The sequence below is a fragment of the Sminthopsis crassicaudata genome, chromosome X (genome assembly GCF_048593235.1).
Source record: "Sminthopsis crassicaudata isolate SCR6 chromosome X, ASM4859323v1, whole genome shotgun sequence".
NCBI lineage: Eukaryota > Metazoa > Chordata > Mammalia > Dasyuromorphia > Dasyuridae > Sminthopsis > Sminthopsis crassicaudata.
Window position 1 is genome coordinate 11,072,155 of NC_133623.1, and position 13,400 is coordinate 11,085,554.

A 13,400-nucleotide genomic window follows, 5' to 3' on the forward strand; every position below is an offset into this window, starting at 1 on the left:
ACAGTCATGGTACAGGGATGGCAGAAGTAAGGGAGTTCCTCGAGCTCTACTTTTCCGCTCATGGAAACTCATGGAATCTCTTAAGTCAGGGAATTGAAGCTCCATTTTGTTTGCTATGCCCTTCCTGCCCCTGCTCGTGATCTCTCCCCCACCATTCCTGCAGTCCCTGCCACGGGAAGAGAGAGGGGAGGAAGCTCAGGAGCCATCCATCACTCCCTCTCTCCAAGAGGACCTTGTACTCTTCAGTTCCCTTAGGTTGGCGTCGACACCAGGCAGAGATCCTCATTTGTGGACTCTAGTGATCGTGATAGTGACAGGCTGTGGGTAAAAGGTTAGTTTGTTACCAAGAAGCGCTACATTGGCTTCTTTTGAGGAAGGTGATAGAGTCACGAGGTCAGCTGCTTTATTACTTTTTTGTCAGTGTCCCACAGGAAGCTCTAGCGCTTTCATCTTTACTCTTCATCCGGGCACTTTGTAGGCCTCTGCTGGGTGGGTTTAAAGAGAACAAAGTATCAGCGATAAAGTTCATATATAAGGCAATTGATTTCATTTTTGTATTCTAGCTTTGTGTGCACATAGTAAGTACTTAATAAATGCTTAATGACTAGTTGAATGTCCAGAGAGATTGGGACTCTCTGGACACTGTAAGCATGCAGGCCAGGGGGGAGGGGGGGAGGACAGGGCCGATGCTTATTTGATATCCTGGCTTGCACTGGGGAAGCAGTCACGTTGATTGGTACAGCGTTTGGGGAAAAGTCACCTCGAGCTTTTCTTCTGGGCGCTTGGGATGGTTTTCTTGGTGGTGGCAAGCTTTCTTTCTGTTTTGATTCAAAGTAAACATTTTCATGAGACCCAAAACATAGGAAGATAGGAAATAAAATTAAGTAGGGTCTGAAGTATGTTCAGCTTCTGTAACCGCAAGTGCCTCAATTACTGTGTTAGTTTTTAAAAAGGAAAGAATGAACAAATGTGATTGATAAGAGTTGGCCCGAGAAACATTTGTTGGGTTCTCGTGTCTGCTAACACAAAACTGGATATGGTGGATGTGAAGAGACTCAGTTTTTGTTGTAGAAAAAGGGTCACTGTGGGCTCCGGAGGCATGCAGGCCCCTGCATCTGGCTCTGGCTCCAGGTCCAGGCCACTCCATAGCTCAGCCAACTGAAACTGGTATTATAGGAAATGGATTCAGATGGCTAGGGGGCCACCTACTGATGGAGCACAAAGGAAAAGCTTTTATTGCCCAGTCACTAGATGGTATGCATTGTGCTCTAAGTTCTGGGGGCATAAATACAACCAAGCAAGATGGTAACGGCGACATCAAGCTTGTAACATAGGAATCCCATATGTGTGTGTGACCTCAAAGCCACTCAAGAACTTTGTTTCCTCATCTGCTAGGCCAGTAGCCCTGCCCTGCTTGGCTCCGCCGAACCCCAGCACAGAGTGCTACTTTCGGAGTTGGGAAGACCTGGGGTCTAGTCCTGTCTCTGATGCTTCCTAACTATGTGATCCTGGGCAAATTACTTCATCTCTAAATCTTGCTTTTCTCATCTGAAATATGGGGATAATTCTCATAAATACAGTGTCATGAGGCCCAGATGAGATAATGTCTGTAAAGGGCTTTGCCTACTTTAGGGCACTAGCAAAATGCCCGCCGTTATTCTTTTGTGAGATTTGAATGGAGCAGTGCTCACCCTTGTGGTGGCAAAGACTTGACCTTCTTCAGCATTCCCATGAACCAGGCCTAAAGCATCAGCTCTACAGAAACATATTAGCCTTAAAGACACAATTGCATCTTGGCCCTAAACAAACCTCTGGAGGAAAAGGTGCCAACCTTCAGCACTTGGCATCCCCATCAGACTATTTCTCAGAGACTTTTTCACATTTGACTGAAGCGGCAGCGGCTGCTGGAGCTGACGGGTGATGGTGCCCAGCTGAGGTACCCCAAAGAGGAGAAAGAATGAGGGCAGAAACCTTGGAAGATGAGAGCCTGGGCCTGGCTGGGAGAACTCAGGGAGGGAGTCTGGGCCAGACTGCTTTGGCAAGGGGGTCATGAGTAACAGCAGGCTCAGAACCCAGTCAGAGTTAGCTCTAACCCCAGCAGCCATTCAGTGTGGTTGGTAGCCAGGGGGCTTGTGGCAAGCACAGGACATGTGCACAGAGGTCCCTTGGGGCTTTCTGTTAGCTTTGCTTTCTACACTCTGAACTTCCACTGGACCCTCCCATACTGGTATGACTAGAATAGCTGAGAGCAGGGAATCGAGAGCTCGAGCTTTGGCCCATTGTCTCACAACCTGGGCCCGGGCAGCCCAGCTACTCTTGGAGTCCAACCGAAACTGCTCTCAGTGATTCTGAGGAAGGTGAGCCTCCATCCCAAGCCTTGGATTCATTTTGCCGGCTGCCCTATTGTCTCCAGGCCCATTTCTAGCTGAATTCCCTCAAAAATGAGCAAGATGAAGCAATAATGGCGTCTCTGATTTCTGTAGCCTTTTTTAGATTTGTCATTTACTTTCCAGACGTCTCCTTATTCCTCCTGACCCCCTTTGAAGGAAGGGGCCCTTGTTAGCCTCATTTTACCAGTTGGGAAATTCACATTCAGAGAAGTGGTTTGTCCGGGGTCACCTAGACACACACTGCCCGAGGCTGCATTTGAACCCAGACGTGTCTGATTTTAAGTCTAGTGTTGTAGTCACTGGGCCTTTCTGTAACATAGGGATTCCCATTTTCTAGCTTCAAACTGAACCAAAGACTTGATTAGAAGTTTAGGTTTCTAATAGTCCTTTATGGTCCCTTTTCCCTTTTTCTGACTGTTATCATAAAGCTAGACAAAGGTCCTTTGGGAGCTTTGTGGGGAGTCACCAGAAGGCAGGTTTTCTCTGACTTGGCTTTTTAATGAGTATTTCTGTTTCTGCTCTGCCTCGAGCTAATCGGGGTGGCTCCCTAGGCCCTCTGCTTTGGTTTGGTGGTGTTTGCAGCTGAGCGGGCTTCTCCATTGAAGGAAGAAAGCTGGTAGGACAGATCCTCAGCAAGGACGACCCCTAGATCCATGAGGGCAGGATGTTTGCTACATCTTTATTGTTTACGCTACATTATGGGAGATGCCACAATAGCCAGAGATCAGCTGACCCAGAGCCCCAAATCTAGTGTGGGACCTGGGACATTTAGAGTGTCCGTCTGTGGAATTACTGCCATGTAGCGTCAATGTAAACAATACGGGGATTCCACAGGAGAGCTCCCTCCTGGCAGAGTTAACTTCAATGAAGGTTTTGGGAAGGAGAGGGCATGGGAGTTGGGCTTGTGTCGAGGGCACTGGTGGGGCCTAGAGCGGGAAAGGCAAGAGGGCTTGATTTTCCGTGATCTCTAAAACCAGACTAAACAGACAGGAGCTTTTTGTCCCATGGTCAGCGGGACTCATGTGTGGAACCTCAGCAGGGATGATAAAACAACTGGCAGTTCAGTATTCTCAGCTTTCTGCGCCTGCTAGCTGTAGTCCAGAGCCCAGCTACTTCCTGGGGAGTTTGGGGAGCATGTCCTCAGCTGTGTCCTGCCTGGGTTACCCCAGCAGCATAAGCCTTTCCTGCCCAGGGTAAGGACCTTTCTGGTCACTGGTTTTTCTGGATTTCTGCTGCTAATAGCACTTGCTTTCCCCCCCCAGTGCTGTTTCTTCAGGACATCCCACTTTTGCTACTCTTTGACTGGAAATTAGAGCAAGTAGAATCTTGTCCCCCACAGGAGCGTATTCCTACTCTGCTTTGCACATTTCCTCTCTCTGATTGATAACCATTTCCCCAGGTCAGCCCTCAGCTTGGCCCTAGCTCCTTGAATAGCCAAGAAGGCAGCATCTCTGATTTACAAATGGCCCGGAGGTGGGATACGGGGCTACCCTTCTGTGTGCTCCTTAGGGATGCTTGCAGAGTGCACCCTCTGCCCTGCTCTCCCGACGATTTTGCCTCAAGGCTTCCTGTCTCCCTTGCCTCACTAGTGTGCCCTTAAAGTTTGACTACTTTATTCTTATAAAAAAAACTTAACAAAGAGGAACCGAAGTACATTGACTCGTAATCATGTTCGCCTCATTTTGGGTGTCTTCCTCTCTTTGACATCATTTAGAAATCTCTCTCTTGCTTTCCTCCCAGTTACATTGCCTTGTGCAGGTCTACTCTTTCTTTGATGTCATTTCTGATCCCCCTTTCCCCTGACCCCTGACTGGGATGATGAAATCCGGACATGGTTCCACTGTCCTTGAGGAAGAAAAGAGTTTGTTAGAAACTCATCTGCTTGTTGCTCTCTTCTTATGCGTGTCCTTAAATTTCCTCCAGGAAAGTCAACAAGCATTAGTTTACTCCAGTCTTGGAGGACTTTGCTTAGGTGGATGTCATGTCAAGCTTTCTCTTAGACTGGGTTTTTCCCTCTAGTGTTTCTTGCTGCGTAGTCAGGCAATATTCTTCATAATCTTCCGTAGGATTCAGTTATACTTGTGTATAAAGATCTATTCAATGTCTCCATCCATTTCCCACTTGGGGGCGTCAGTAACTTGGTTATATAGTTCAGATTAGAGCTGTTTTCACTGCGTAGCATATCTTTTTTTTTTTTTTTTTTTTTTAACCTTCTACTTTGTGCTAATTTTGATCTTGGTTCTGGTGAATCAGTGGTCTGCCTATGCGCAGGCAGCAAATTTTCGGGGATGACTCCCATTTCCCATCCTGTTGCCACTGATTACTCTCATTTTGTCATGTTATTCTCTGCATCCTTCCTCGGAATCTTGCTGCTCGTGTCACCTGGCAGAAGTCACTCCAACTCCCCAGTTCTCTGGACCATTGGCATCAGACTAAGTAGAAAAGGAGTCCCTTAGGCTACATAATGACTTAGAAAATCACAAATTCACATTATCTTAGTTGTATTCATTTAAAAAACAATTTCTCAATGACGTTTTAATCTGGTTCAGGTTCTACATGGGAATTTTGCAGGCTCTGGGATACTTGTGACCCAGAGATTGGAAACCGGTGCTCTAGGCCAAGGCTTCTTAAACTTTTTCCACTTCCGACCCCTCTTCACCCAAGACATTTTTACGTGATCTCATATATAGGTATCCAAAGCAAAGAATTACCAGTAATAATTTCATGACTCTGTCATTCAGTTATAAGACTCTACATGAGGTCATGACCCACGATTTAAGAAGCCGGGCTCTAGGATACTCTCAGATTTTGAGTTGCAAAGAAAGTGCTGCCCTTGCATTGGTAGATGGAGTTTCCTCACGTGGGGGTTCTCTCTAAGAGAACAAACACAGGCCAGTTTTTTTTCTCCCTATTCAGTCTATGCCATTTCCAGCCCTTCAAGCCTTCTTTCCTCAAAGTATCTGTCATCTATCTCGGTGGGCTTCTTCTGCGTATTCCCTCAGTTTTTTGAATCCCCCATTCCTGAACCACATTGCTCATCCCCCTTGCCCTCACGTTTTGGCAGCCCTTGTCCTAGGCTGCTGTACCTTGGGAAAACACCCCTGGTATATTGTGTGTGTATGCTCCACTTTCTCCTATTCTTAGATAGCATCGTACCCCAAACCTTTTCATAGGAATATAGAATGAGTTCGATTATAAGAATTGGTGGAGAAATGGGATTCGGTGTGTAGAGGGTCCCTGGGCAGCCAGCGTCGACTCCGCACACGGGCACTCTAGGTCATCCCTGGGCTGCTGCACACTAGCTTGGAGTCCGAAATGCCATATAGTGGGATTCAGATGAGAAGTTGACTTGGGAGTGTGCTGAATGCTGCCTCTGGAACTGCTCCTATCTTCCTCCTTTGCCTTATCTCCCTGCTTTTGAAGAAGTGTTGGAAGTGGAGAATGGCCCACTAGGGTGTTTTTCTATGCATTTTCTGAACTGTCCTGGATGGGGTGCGGGGGGGGGGGAGCTAGAGCCCACAGGGAAATGAGAAGCTATTCACTTCTCAGGATTATAGTACCACCTGGGAATCCGCAGGGGCTCCAGTGTATCCTAGTCATCCTCATCTGCCCCTGGAGTGTAACCAGGCCCCTGTGGTCATAGGGAGCACACATTTGGAGGAGGGAGGGAGTCAGCTGGGGTGAGGAGGAGGGAATTCTATGTGGGGACTCTTGGCTGTTCCTCTTCTGCCCTTAAGCCCCCAGGTAGCTGCTGTCTTCCCTGGTTTTCATGCATGCTCAGGAAGTTCCAAGCCTTAAACCTGGGAAGATAAAGGCCCCCTGGCTAGCTGACCATCTTACCCAGCACTCTTTGGAAATACATACACAAGGCCCTAGGGGGCCCCAGGGCCTGAGCTTCCCAAACAGCTCGTTAGCACCATGGTGCTACAGATGTGTTCTCTGATCATATCACCCGTAACAACGGCCATCTCGAGCTGGAGCTCATTTCCCAGATGCCAAGGTTGCTCTGTCTTCCCTTAGAATCTAAAGAGCCAGACGCGCCTGCTATTTGACTCCTCTCTGTCCCTTTGAAAAAAACAGGCCCATTGTTTCTGCTGAGAACATCCTGTCCCCGTCCCCATCCTTGTCTCTGTAGCCCCTCTGCCCAGTGTTTTGCTAACCTGCAATAATTGACCCTTCTGGCGTCCAAAAGAGAGATTAGATTGGGAGAAAGCAGATCCTGATGGACCAGAGTCTCAAATGGAGCCATTACAGAGCTCCAGATTTCCACCATCGTCCATGGCCCTGCCACTGCTTACCTGTACCTGGTTTCTCTCTGCTGCCTTTGGGACAGTTAGCGGGGAAGGGGGGTGGGGTGCCTTTCAGGAGCTTTCTTTATTCTCTTGAATCTTGAGAATAATAGTGACCAGCCTGTTCTAGAATCTCTTTTGTAGGAAGGACAATTTTGTGGACACCCCCTGCCCCCAAAGAGAGTTGTAGTCTATTCTTTGTATACTTGTTGACAAAGATAGTCAGTTTCTTAAAAACAGTAGCTAATGACGAATGGATTCAGTGATGCTCTTTAAATGGATTTTGTATTCTCTTCATTGCAGTGGCACCTAGGAACTTTTGAAAAAGAATACTCTATTTGTGCAAGATGTTATTTCTTCCTTCTGTAGGAAGTGTGTTGATTATGCTGGAACCGTGTAGTGTGAGATGAACCCTTGCAATAAGTCATAGGAAAATCTGAACTTCCAGCATGTGGGGAGAGCCAGGAGCCCCAGGTATAGAGCCTGCCCTGGAGCAGCGAGCCAGCCGGCTTTTCCCTATCTGTGACATGGGACCAGAATCATTACTGACTTCACAGCCTGTTGTAAGGAGCAGACATGAACAGAGGTCTTTGGAAACCTTCAAGTGCCCAGAGAAATGCAGTTACCTTGACCTCCAGTGGGGCGGTGCTGTGTGTGCTCTCTACCTCGCAGGGCGTGGGGAGGGCAGTGCTTTGTAGAAATGTGACTTGTCATTTACTGACTGTGTGTGCTTTACCTTGAAAATACTCTCTGGGGACTTGGGGACCACTAAGGAAAGCAATAGTCGAAGATTTCCTCACAGGCCGGACCTCCTGGATCCAGATCTTAGAGGAGGGGAAGGCATGGTGGACTTCTTCATTTTTCCCCTGAGGCTCAGAACTTGTCTTCCTTTCTAATTCACTCCCCAGAAAGGCTCTCTGAAGCCTGTCTCTGATTTCCGTGCTGTGTGTGTGTGTGTGTGTTGTGTGTGTACACAGTGATCCAATCTCCGTCTTCCTTTTTTCAGCATCTCCTTTTGCTAGTCATGACCCCAGTTTGGACTTCTCCTCTGGGTATCTCATCTACAGTCTTGCCTCTCCCCAAGAAGTGGTAGACTGGATCATGTGGGTTTGTCACAGCAGAAGGTTCAAGGGGTGGGGGTGGGGGTGGCAATGGGGTACTTATTGGGAAGCGGCAGTAATGGGGGGGGGGAGAAATGTCATCTCAGTTCACGCTGAGACAGGACAGGCCCAGGTTTACTTAGTTTCAAATAGAAAGCCATATGGGCAGGGTGGACTCAATAAACCTGCTTGTTTATTTTAAATGAATGCCAAGGCTCAGTGAATTGGTTGCAGTTTATTAGCAACTGGTCTGCTCGTAAGGGGCCGGTTGAATTTTGCAAAGTCGTAGGGATACAGGCCCACAGGAGCCTCAGAAGGCAGCTATTCAACCCCCTGTTTTCCAGAAGAGACATTGGGGAGTATTGGTAGGAGAAGGCATTGAACCCAGGTTCCCGACTCCAAATCCAGCCTCTTTCCACGATACATGTTTCCTAGCGGTGTTTTAATTGTGACTGAAAAGTCAAAATTGGCAAAAGTTGTCCACACTCAGCTTCCTTTTGTCTACCTAGTGGGAGGCAAAGGGAATCTGCAGCAAGTTCTCAATGGGTGTATGATCAGCATGAACAAGCTCCAGATGATCTGAGTGATCACCCCCTTTCCTCTGCCCTATGGCCCTGAGCACCTAGACTCCGAAGCATGCAAACGACTCGAAAAGAAAATGCCAGTACTCCCTGGCTGAAATGGAACAAAAGCGAGGGACCTCAAATTAGCCAATGCTGCCAAGTCGAATTAACAGCTGTCCAAATAGCTCCCGCACCTAGTTAACTCTTTATCACCAAATGGACCAGATGGCTAGCTCAGCCAGACCCAGAGATGCAAGGCCACTCAGGGTCTCTGCCTCTCTCGGTTCCTTGAGACTGCTGGAAGACTAATAGAATCTCCCCAGGAGATAAAGTGTACAGTAATTTCAATTGAATTACAGAGTCATGTATTTGACTAGTCTAAATAAAAGGAGAGAATATATATGGAGTGCTTAACGTAGCACCTGACATAGCAAGCACTCTCTGAATGCTGGCTGGTCGTGATCACCAGGCTTTTTCTCAATCTGTCTCATTTCCCATTTCCCTGCTTTCTTCATAGGCCCATGGAAAGAGGCCTCAGAGCTCTACCCCTGTCATTTTATGGAGGAGGAAACAGGTTCTCAGAGCGGAGGTGATTTACCCAACGTCCCATAGATGGGAAGCAGCATAGTTGGGATCCGAACCCAGGACCTCGGACTCTCCCCGCCGAACCATATCTTCTCCCCTTCTACAATACCGCATTCAGCTGTGTGCACTTTTATTTTTGTACCAACAAGGCCACGGAGCATATCCATGGGGAATTCTCCAGTTTGTAGCTATTTTATATATTTTTTTTTTCTTTAATAAGAGCCAACATTTATATAGTTTCTGCTATGTGCCAGGAACTGTGTTAAGTGCTTTTTTACAATCATTACCTCATTCGATCCTCACAACAACCCTGAGAGGGAGATAACTATAATTATCCCCATTTTACAGATGAGAACACTAAGGCAAATGGGATAAAAATGAATTGTTCTGAATCACACAGCTAATACTTGTCAGTGGCTGGATTTGAACTCGGCTCTTCCTGGTTCATTGTGTATTGTGGGACCCCTAGCTGACCCTTTAACCTTTTTCTTTGGTAATCCGATTTCTTTAAATTACCCGAAGCAAACGGATAGGGAGTTACTTGTTGGCCAGAAATTAATTCAGGAAGACTGCAACTCCTGAGTCCTCCAGGCAGAGTTTGGGAAAAGTTGTACTAGGAAAAATAATCTAGAGCCTGAGCCTGTAAACGGGTTTGGTTTCTAGGGCCTGCGGGCAAGGGCTGGCCCGGGTGGTTGCTGAAAGACTTCTTCGTCTCCAGACTTGGGGTTGGAATAAAATGGAAGCCCTTTGAGGGCTAGAACTGTTTGACTTTTGTGTTTGGACCTCTTTGGGCCAGCTTGTAACAAATGCTTCATTGATGCTTGTACAACAGAATTTGGAGTGCTTTTTTGGTGGGGGAAGGTTCCTTGTTGAAGCCCTTCTTGGGTAGCAGCTCTTCCCTCTCCCCACCCAGTGTACCCCAGCACATGCACCTGGGGAGGACTGGAAGGAAGCTGATCTTTGGCCATTCTGAGCAGTTAGGGTTCTATCCAAGTGAAGCAACAGCAAGCATCCTTTTTTGCTTATATACTAGGGGAATTGGTTGAGCAGGAGAGGGAGTGTCTCAGAGGTTCTCAGAGGGATACTGGCTAAAGGCTTGGTGACCGTAAAGGCCGCCAAGTCTGAGAAGAGACGGGGGAAAGGGAAGAAGCAGCGCCGGATTGAGATACTGGTCATGTCTTCTCTCACATTCAATCTGGGCACCCTGGAGCCAGACTCTAGCACAATGTAGTGAGCAAGGAAGATAAAGATCATTCTAGAGTTAGAGAAAAGCAAGAAGGGAACCCCAAGGCAGTGGACTTCCTGGTCAGAAGTAGTGCCAAAGTAGGGAAAAGCTTGAGGCTGCTCATTTTGTACCCCGTGGACAGGGCTTCCAAGGAGCCTAGCCCCACTTGGGAGTGGTTATGTCTGGGGATGGAGCTCAAGCCCCAGGGTCTTGATGGTGGAGGGATACAAGGATCATGGATCCCTGGCATGAACTGCTCAGATGATGTATCACAATATGAGTACACGTGGCATTTCCAATGAGAACAAGGGTGGGGGGTGGGGGGAAGACCTGCCTGCCTCACGTTCTGGTTCATCACGTGGAGAAGGCTGTTTTTCTGAACCTTACGAATCTTCATTGTAATAGAATCATGTTGCTTCTGCTTCACAATAAATTCTTGAGCTAAAGGCTGTGTAAGTGTTTTCTTCTGGTCCCTTCCCACAAAATAATTACCCTCTAAGCAAAGGCTCCTTTGCCCGATATACAAGGAGAGGGGGGATCATCTGTTTACCACTTCCTTACTTGTTCCCACTTTAGATGTCCTCCCTCACCATTCTCTGTCCCACATGTACTGAAGTATAATTCACAAAAACACGCAAGATCTTAAGGAGGAAAGGATTGGGGCACAACTGCTTTGATCTCCTGCTGGGCTCAAAGCACCTCTTCATCCCAATCCTCTGCCTAGAGCTCCAAATGGAGCTCTGAAAAGTTGTAAATGGCTGAAAATGACTGAAGAGCTATCATCAAATGAACTTGGTACTAGTTAAAAGATAGTCCAGTCTGTGGAATAGATTAGTTGTACCACATGCAGGTGCAAATTACCCAGTAGCCTAGCGTTTGAGAAACCCACAGGATTCAACTACGGGAAGAAGACTTGGGTTTTGACAAAAACTGCTAGGAAAACTGGAAAGCTGTCTGGCAGAAATTAAATTTAGACCAATTCCTCTCACAATATGCCAGGATAAGTTTTAGATGTCTTAGTTATAAAAAGTCACATCATAAATCAGAGGAGCAAGGAAGAAATTCCCCTTTGGATATATGGATGGGGGAAGAGTTCATGAGCAAATAATGAATGAAGAAGATCATGGAAGATAAAATGGACCATTTCAATTATATAAAATTAAAGTCTTTGAGCAAATGCAACTAAGCACAGCTAAAGTTAGAAGGGAAATAAGTAGGGGAACCGTCTTTGCAGGAAGTTTCTCTGATAAAAGTCTTTATAAGGATATAAGGAACTGATTCAAATTTATAAGAATAAAGTCATTCTCTAATTGATAAATGGTTAAAGAATATGAATAGGCAGTTTTCAAAGGAAGACACCCAGACTACCAAAAGCCATGGGAAAATCACTATTGCTTCTAATTAGAAAAATGTAAATTAAAGCAATCCTGAGATTGAAAAAGTTTGAAAAAAAGAAAAAGGAAAATACGAAATCTGGGGCAGCTAGGTGGCTTGGTGGATACAGCACCAGCCCTGAAGTCAGGAGGACCTGAATTCAAAATTGATCTCAAATGCTTAATGCTTCCTGACTGACCTCAGGCAAGTCACTAAATCCCAATTGCCTCAGCCAAAAAAAAAAAAAAAACAAAAACAAAAGTGAAATTTGTGTGTCATGGGAAGACTAGCACATTAGTGCAAAAATGGTGAAACTGACTTGGCCCAATCATTCTGGACTGTGATTTGGAGCTATGCCCCCCAAATTATTAAAACAGTGTATAGTTTTTGACTCAGTGATAATGCTGTTAGGCCTATATTCCAAAGAGATCAGAGAAAAGAAAAAAAGATCAATCTGTACCACATTATAGTATCTCTTTGCAGACACAAAAAAATGGAAACTAGGTCATGCCCATCAATTCGAGAATGACTGAATAAATTATGCTATATAAATATAGTGAAATATTATTCAAAGGATCCAAGGAAGATTTTATGGAAAGGTAGAGAGTGAATTGAGCAGAACCAACAATATTGTTGTTTGTCCTTCTCTGAGAGGACCAATAACATCAGGGTGATAGCTTAAGTTGCAAGTGTATTGAATTTAAGTGAAACAGAATTGCAAAAGATCATCAGCCTCACTCATCCAGGAGCTTGGGATTCAGTGGCAAGATTTAACTCAAGGCAACTGGTGATGGCCCCAGAAGGACAACATTCAATAACAACATGTAAAATGAACTAACTTTGAAAGACGAGAACTCTGCATCAGAGGCACAAAGAGAGAGATATTATGTCAGGATGGGGATTTGTTTTGTGTGACAATGGATATCTGCTGCAAGGGTTTACTTTTTTATTTTTTTCAGTTTTCCAGAGGAGGGCATGGGCCGGAGAGAATAAATACTTGTTAAATGAAAAAAGAATTAAATACAAAACCCCTAAGTCTATGAATTCTACCATGTTAAATATGTACTCCAATTTTGAAAGTGTAAAGGTACTGTTTTAAAATTTATTTCTACTTTGATTTATTCTCTAATACCACAATTTTTTTTTAAAAGTACATAACATGCCTCAGTCTTCTTATGGCTCTTTCCATTGCCCTTTAAGCTACCTGCCATTTGCATTCTTCGCTGAGAGAATATTGGTGGTTCAAATGGAACCTTTAAAGTTGCATTTTACTGTATTGAATCAAATGTTTTGTTATAATCAATCCTAGATATTTTATATTCTCCTTATATTTCAAGCATTTGTCTGAGTGGAAATGTGGCCTGCTAATCTAGGACAGCTTTTGTGAAAGTTTGTCTACTTTGGGTTTTTTTTTTTTTTTGTTTTGTTTTTTTTTGAGAAAATTTCCAGGATGGCTAGAGATTATTCTGTTGTTGTTTCTGACTGTCTGTGACCCCATTTGGGGTTTTCTTGGTGGAGATACTGGAATGGTTTGCCATTTCCTTCTCTGGCTTATTTTACAGATGAGGAAACTGAGGCAAACAAGATTAAGTGATTTGCCCTAGGTCACGCAACTAGGTAGCGTCTGAGGCCAGATTTGAACTCAGATAAGTCTTCTGGCTCTATGCCCCACCCTCTGACAGCTTCAATGGTTCTATCTCTTTTGGGCTCAGAATCATTTGGGAGGTTGTGGGCACAAGAGGAAGAGAAGCCTTGATTATGGCTATGTAAATTCGGCAGCTAGTTTTGCAGCAATTGTCATCGATGACTGTTGTACTTAACAAGAATATGAAGGAAAATGGACATTGGGAGGAAATCCATGTTGTGTTTCTGAC